Genomic DNA, 8,834 nt, shown 5'->3' with positions numbered 1-8,834 from the left:
TGTTGAATATTTTTATTATTTTAGACCCAAAACTGCTAAACTCCTTTTAGAATACATTTTCAACTGAAGCAGTTGCAAGAGCAAATTGAATTTGTGAAAACATAAAATGAGGGACTACTAGATATTTCAGGTTCGGCTGATACATCATTTGGCAACAGCCAAGTAGCAGATATATATTTTGTTTCACCAATTTGTACAGTTGAAGATCATTTGAAATATGTGAAGAAATCCCAGAGTTCATTCCTAATACAAGTTTATTGTGTTGAATATTGCCACAATCTAGAAACAGTTTTAGAATCTTGTGGCCATGATAACACTGTCATTATATCTCCGGGAACTTATGCCATTCCATCCATGATCAAAATCAGAGAGAAATGTGTAGTTAAGGGAATATATCTCCCAGCGAGACTAAACTTCAGACATTAATTGAAAACTCATATTTCATCAGTACTTTTCGGAATGTAGTTATTGAAAACTTAACAATTGATGCAAACAATCTTCAGTATGCTTCATCGCAGCACTATGGAACATTACACTTGAAAAATTGTGTTATAGTAGGTGATGGAAAGTCTGTACAACACATGGAATTTCAATTTCTCCCAACTCTGTGCTAGAAACGGACCATTGTGAAATATATAACTTTAGTAGGACAGGAATTCTTGCAATCAAAGATTCAAAAGTTATATGGGTAAGTAGAATAGAAATCAAAATGATATTATAGATTTTTTTTTGTTAACATTGATATTCATACATTTTGCAATCCGAACATTATTGCGCCAGACTTTCCTACATAAGAAATCTGTGTAATGCTGAAAATGTGAATATAGCTTTTTTTCTTCATATCAATTCCAATTTTTTTTTAGGGATTCAGTCATTCGTGATTGCTTTTGGGGTATGCGGATATTGTCTGGTTGCAGTGTAACAATAATTAATTCTTCTATCAAAGATTGTAAAGAAAATGGTATTCTAGTGAATGATGATGATCTCACCGAAGGTCATGGTGATAGCGATATCCTCAAAGAGTAATATTTTTACCTTCATTTCTACTATTATTTTAATGTGTAAGAAATTAATATATTTTCTGCTTCAGCTTACATGGATTTAAACTCATGTCATCAACAATCCAAAATGTGAAATTAGCTAATTCTGTTATAAAGAAAATTGGGCAAGCTGCTTATGGAACGGTGAATGATAATCACATGGAATGATTGGGAGAAAAATGGTTATAACTATGCATAAGACTATATAATGGTATCTATATATTTAATATGTCCATATATAAAACTAGTATAAATTTATTAGTGTACGTTAATATAATAATTTGATAAAATAATGTTTTTTTTTGTATAAAGTATTTTGTTAATTATAAACTCTTAAATAGAAATCAATAATTTAATTTTATTCAATGATAATTGTCCAATATTTACTTTTATATTTTCTTATATGTAAAGAAACTCTACTTTTCTTGTTAAAATACTGTTTCGTATTGTAATCTCTATCTACTCCGCAGTTTTAATTTGAAAAATAAATTAATTTTGTTTTTAAAGATCTTGTAAAACTTTTTAAATTTGCGGATTTTTGGATTCACATATAACTATAATAAAACATAAGTATAAATAAAATATAATATAAATAAAATAATTTATTAACAGTTCAATATATAATAACAGTATACTTATAATCCAATAATCTAATTTAAAGTTATTTATATGAAATTCAGAAAAAACGTTATTTATAAAAAAACTAAAAAAATATCAACATATAATAACCGATAAAACCATGGTTTTATGCAATGCTATGCATGCATTTCTCATAAAAAGTACTCAGTTATTGGTGACTTAATATATACTTATATATATTTACATAAAATTTTGAACATCAGTTTAGCAACATCATAAAAGCGTGTGACTATCAGATGTTTCTAACAATGTCCTTTGTCGCAATTATTTTCTCACTTTATCTGGAGCTATCATATTTGGGACTGTTTTTTAGCAATTGACGGAATTGGCCTTTGAACAATCCATTGACTAGTAATCGTAAATTCATACCGAATTCTTTACAAACTTTCGTAAAAACTGGATACAAATATGGCAATTCGGCATGATCTAACGTTGGAATAAATGGTGTAATCCGTGATCACCAAAAGTTGTCAAAACCAGAAATAATGAACCTGTGACTTCCTGTCTCTCCATAACCGTGTCAATCTGGAATTTACCGAAATCCAAATCTTCTCTAGGAGCATCTCCGTGATGATAAATTTCTGGATGATGATGTGCTGCATTGAAAGCGGTTACTCCAAAGAAGAAACTTGCTATTACCACAATCATGAGCCATATTTTCAACGTGGAGATCACAGGCAAATTTGATGTGAGTAGCATTGCCAAAGGCAATGAGAATGGAATCGCCTCTTGCCACAACGGGGTATGAAGTCTGCTTCTTTCTATTGCATCCAGCACTCTAAAAATTGTATTGTCGCTCAAAATTTTATACCGCGAATAATTTATTATTTATAATAAATAATTTGCATAAACTGGATTTTTATCGGCAGTTCAACCGCCTGGCAAACAGTTAATCTATGGCCAGTCCAAAATATCTTTTCAAAAATACTCAAGCAATATACAGTATGAGCAGTGAAATTTATAAATTTTTCAAAATGTTAATGTTAGAAATCAACATAATAAAACATACCTCGATAAATATTGCGTGATATAGAGACTGGCATAAAATACAGGTGACACAGCCCAAGAAATATACCTCAAAATACTTTTTTCTTTTGATTGCCATGACAAAAACGGTTCGGCTATGCTGAGCTCCATGTCGACCAGGGTGTTTGGATGCAGGTGATGTGACAAGGCATGCGATATTCGCCATTCTCTAAAAGTTTTGAAAACATTATTAAAGTTATAATGGAGAAAGATTTTTTCAATTTATTATTTTTATTTTATGATAATCTGATAAAAGGTCAGATTTTATTGTTTAGTAGCTATTCCCTCCGTCGCTCCGCCATTTATAATTAAAGATTTGTCAGTTCGATAGAATTTAGGCATGGGACATGACTGTACGTAGGCACAGTCATGTCCTCATACCTGTAATCATAATTAGTTAAATTAAATAAGATAAAAGTACATTCTGTTTCATTCGTATAGTCAGTGATGTCAGTTTCCACAGGTAATTACGGGATGTTCATAGAAGTCGGGTTAAGGAGTTCGAGTAACCCTTTCGTAATGGGGAGTGCAATGCTAAAATTTAATAAATGGCCGTCATTGCACGTCACCAAGAAAGGGGGTTCAACCTCACTCGTCACAATAAGTAAAAGGTTTAGTTTTTACAGAAAACAATATATTTACCTGTGATTCATCATAGATAAATTAAAAGCATACATTCTCCAGTTGTTCCTTTGATGAAAGAAATTATGCGCTGCTATTGTTGTCCAATTCAAAAATAGCGCTGCCACAAATATGAACGGGCAATAGGCTGTTGCTAGCATTGAACTAATAAATGTGCCCAGAATGAAACAATCTAATATAAGTTTCGATTTTTTCTTGGCTGTTTTTGGTATATTTTTTATTTCTTCTCGAACACGACGTTTCAATGTTCTGTAGAAGCCGTTTTCATGGTATGTTAATAATGAGTGACTTGGTGTTTGTGCATCTCGTACATAAAATTTCGGTAAGAGCTTTTCGGCGGCCAGTGATATGTGGTGTGCTTCGAAAGCTGCGGTTATATCAGTGTTCTGAAAAAAAAAGACAACCGTAATTATTAAATGAGAAATTAAAATGCTAACTTGTTTCTTAAGATAATTCGTTGAAGCTTGTTGATTTTTATCTGAAATTCAATAGACAATTGTATTTAATTTGCTGATGATATTTCATACCAACTTTTCTGAATGATTTTGCTTATACATAATGCAAAAGTTTACCTGTGTCATTTCCAGCCATTCTTTACCACCTGGATGATTTTCAACAAATTTTGTTAGATCGTATAATTTATTATGGATCCTCCACAAGCCTTCTGCTCCTCCATCTAATCTTTGGCCCAATATCCATCGATCTGTTGATCTTGGGAGAACGTCTCTTAATGATGGATAGTGCGTGTGAGTATTACATTCACCTGAAAAAATATAAATAAATTAATGATAATATGAAATTTACAAATTTATCAACCTTTTATTATTTAGTCGTTCAATTTTATAAATATACACTGAGACTGATCTCACTTGGGGTTATCGGCACCACCCGGAACGAAGTACACATTTTAGAGAAATTTTAGATAATTTTTTTTAATACATATAAATATCGGTCAATTTATTTCTGATTTGAATTGCATTTTTGCTATTTCATATTAAAATAATAAAATGTAACGAACACTCTGAATATTTGAAAATGCATAATTGAAAGCCGTAAAATCATATACGCTCTTTCGCACACTAATTATTACGCATTATCTATGAATAAATTATATATTTTTTTTAATTTTGTAGTTTACATACCGTCAACAATGTCTCACATTCACGATATTACAACCTTAGACATGATATTAGGCATGGCAGAAATATTTCATATTGCTGAAGTTGATAATATTGATAAATTATAATTTACAAACATATTTATGACTGTCATCTTTCTGCATGATTCTATTTTTTTGTTAGATCTATTTTATAATCTATGATATTCTTTATATTAGATAAGTATGATTTTTATAACCGAAACAGCGATAACCTTAAGAGTTCATCAATGCAAAATTACTTTAGTAGTTAACAAACTGCCTTGACCATAACCATAAACCTTGACATAGAACACAATACCAAATTTTAGGATTTGTATATTTCATTTTCAGTAGTTTTCATTTCTTCACATTAATTAATTATCATTTAAATTAAGTTAATAAATATGAAAATCAAAATTTCTAAAAATTGAATTAACTAACAATTATGTATTATTCACTATAATGTTTTTTATATAAGGCCCTTATTAACTTCAACTATATATTTTACAATTCATAATAGCAAACCAAAAAGTGTATATATCGTGAATGTATTAATTCCTTAAATAAGTTTATTCATTTATTTTGATCAAATTTAAATATTCGACAAATAATATACTATCATAAAATGATAAAAAATCTTTTACAGTTGAGAAATTTGAAACAAAAAGTTGGACTGGAATGTTGTTATTGATAATAACAACAATGTGTATGGAAAATAATATTGCATTAGCAATCAGTAAATATAACAAATAATAACTAAACTGCTAAAATATTCTAGATTCCGAAAATAAGCTGAAGTATTATTTGGAATTTTAATGTAGTATCGAAAATATGCCTTAAAAGTCATTTAGAAGAAATATTAATAATTAAATTACCATCGAAGAGTTCACGATATTCCATTTATTTTTTATATTTCAAATAATCGTTTAGTTAGATAAATAATTACAATAATTATTTAAATTTCTTGAAGAATTTTTGTCTCAGGCAATGAATTTTAAGTTATATAAATAGTTATAAATTATAATAGGTAAATTGAATGCAAATTTATGCTAACAAAAATATTGAAGAACGATTCACACTCATATATGTGTAGCAAAATTTCACAATCAATTTTGTTTTGCATTTTACTATATAAATATTATTTCAATATAAATAACATTTAACATATCAACATTTTTTACTCCTTGAACGATTGAAAAGTTACCTTCATACAATAGCTTTCTTTTGAAATTAACGCAAAGTAAACTAGTGGTGTACGGTATCGCGCACTAAGGCAAATTGCTGGAACTTCCCGTACCGTAACGAAATGATCGAGGAATATTTTTCTGAGGTATGTCAAAATGTTCAGAAGCCTCTGAAACGTGAAGTTAAGAAAAAATTTCCATTTTCGATTTTTGGCCCATTACTATAACTTACCCTATGGGAAGTTAAAAATATTAAAAAAAAAATAATATTTTAGAATATAATTTATTACACTATTATAGACCCAATAATTTAAGTAATGAACATTCGAAGAAAGTTGTTAAATTAAATATTTTGCCGCTCCTATAATACGACATCAGAAAGTCGCTGCGTCTATTTGGCAATCATTGGTTTATAGTGACACGTGCGTTTTGTATATGAAGATATATAAAAATCTTCATTGGCATTCATCTTATTCGAAATATTATTATTCGATATGTTTCGACACATGATTTTATGACATCATGAGTTGATTTTTCATTTTGAAACTCACATTATAACACTGCACTACACTGCACTATATTAAAATGCTATGGAAAAGTTTCATAACGACTATTATTCAAAATAACTTTCCAAAGAAATTTAACACAGAATATTCAAATCAAATGGTAAACAAAATGTGAAAAATCAAAACGAATAAAAATGGACAGATAAAACAAATAATTAGTCGAATATTCAGGCATTCAAATAAAATAAGATTTAAAATGAATAGCAAAAACAATGACATTGCTTCCATTGGTTCATATTATTACAGTACATAAGTAAATATTTGTCAATTTATCTTTGAAATTACCAAAAAACGCCTTATTGTAAAAATATTGAAGATGTTAATATGAAACGAAAAAATATGTTAAAAATATTATGTTTTTTATTATTAAACTAAATATATCACCATTAGGTATTTTACCTAAAAACGCATACCTTTATTCTCTGTATCCATTACACTAACTTGCCTTGAAATCAGTAATAAATATATAAATTATGTAAATTAAGTTAATGTATGAATAGCACTGCTAATAAACATTAGTATAGTAGATTGTGTATCACAGATATGTTATGAAATAACTCATACGCATGTTCTGCAATATAATATATAAGATTATCAGCAAACTGAAATCGTTGGTAGATGTCACATTTCTAACACTTTAGGGAAGACTGGGCATCTTCTAAAGTGGTCTAGGAAAGTAAACTATTGAGATTATTTACATACATTCACACATGGATACAAACACACACACACAGATATATATATATATATATATATATATATATATATATATATGATGAAATACTTTATCTCCAAAATTGTAAAAGTCGATGGACCGGTTATTCCCGGTGAGATTACCATCAAACGTCAATACTCTTGCTTCCTAAACTCGTAAACTCTCCTAGTATCAAATGCACTAAAATATTTACTAAAATCAGAATTAAAGTAGTTGTAAGTAGCATTTTGCCTTAAGGCAAGTTGCATGAACTCCTGATACATAATTTACTTAAAACAAGAATTCAACTTCAGGTATTTAGGTAAATTTTTCACCTGTTATTTCAAAAATAATTTGTTGCTTTTCATTTCATTTTATTCATTTCTAAATATGTGTTTTATTTAGTGTGGACGTCAACTGTAATCAGTATCTGCCTACGGAACGCTGAACGTGCATATAGTTTGGCTTAAGTGATTCATATTGGAATCGTATAAGCAAGCGGTGAAATTCTAAACTTTTATGAATTTTTATACCGCTTATCGTAGGCCTATAATATTATTTTGGTATGTTATAAGTTTTTTCCCAAATGAGTCCCAAATGATATCTTTCAAATAGTTTTAGTTGAATTTTCAAAATCGGTTCTGAATATTTCACGAAATTAAAATTATGCGCTTTCTGTTTATTCTGAAGAAACGGCTCAGCCGATCGTTGGCTGGTTTCTCGATTGAGTTTCATCAACTAGCTTTTAAATTTAGAATCATGTGTAACATAAATTATGTGTGTATGTGTATTTGTCAGCTTATAAGTGACTATATACATATTATAAGTTTGTTATAGGAAATTGATTTTTTATAAGATTGCAGTAATTTCTCATACCAGAATAATTGTCTGACTGATATACAGTATGTATAAATTATATAACAAGAATAAACTCATTTTCAAAATCCCATAAAATGTCAAGAAAATTTAAAATTAACAAGTTCTATTTTTTGGCTAAAATATAAAATTATACTTCAATTTCTTCTACTTAATTTCCTCTACTTATAATAATTCTTCTTAAAACACAATTTCTTACATTTTTAATTTAAATTACATATTTATACGTAAAAGAATAATACTCATGTGATATTATCTAAACGCCAGATACTAATTGTTACTGCATTAATTAAATAAAAAAATATATCGCACAAGAAGTTTGAATAATTCTGATAATACCCTAAAATAGTACAATTCTCTCCGATTACCCATTAGATTTTTTTTGTTAATCTTTAATTTTTAATTAAAATTTAAATTTTTACTTGCTCTATGTGACATCAGCCTTATAAATCTTACTTCATATAAATATTGCGATTTATCCAGATTAATATTCAACACGTTCAAAGTCTATCAACACAACTTAATACGTTATAACTAGAACTATTGGTAATTAGTTTTTTCAATGAGGATTGTAAGTGTTGAACAATTATAAAGAAATAAACTTTGAAATATAGCATTGATACTCAAAATGCAAATTTAAGGATAAATGACAAAAGTGTAAATAATTTTAAGTTTAAGGCAGGTTTCCTTCCAAAGATTCACCAAAATAAGCAAGCCAAAATTAAGTGGCGTAATATAGCACATTCTCTTCGAGCTACACTTTTTATTCTTTCATAAAAATATTTTATTTTATTATTGTTATATGTACATATATATTTAGTTAGATGTATTTTGACTGACTGGTTGAGAATTATATCAAATGACTTATGTGTAGTAATTGTTGCTTTAGTCCGGCTCATAGTTATATATGACTTACGCCCAAAAAAGATGCAAAAAATAAGAACATTGCTTTTTATATTATACGTAGTTTTTGATAAATACCATGTTCTGGTTATCTGTGGGGGCCTCCATTAATCACGTGATCGATTT

General features: G+C 28.5%; 1 pseudogene; it reads right to left on the bottom strand.

Annotated features, from left to right (window-relative positions):
* Positions 1-1,956: 1,956 nt before the first annotated feature.
* LOC113365472 lies at positions 1,957-6,677 on the bottom strand (annotated as a pseudogene).
* Between the last annotated feature and the right edge of the window lie 2,157 nt (positions 6,678-8,834).

This window comes from Ctenocephalides felis, unplaced genomic scaffold (assembly GCF_003426905.1).
Source record: "Ctenocephalides felis isolate EL2017-DRISC unplaced genomic scaffold, ASM342690v1 CF-g0.4_SCAFFOLD_01036, whole genome shotgun sequence".
NCBI lineage: Eukaryota > Metazoa > Arthropoda > Insecta > Siphonaptera > Pulicidae > Ctenocephalides > Ctenocephalides felis.
This window is presented reverse-complemented; position numbering and strand designations above follow the sequence as displayed.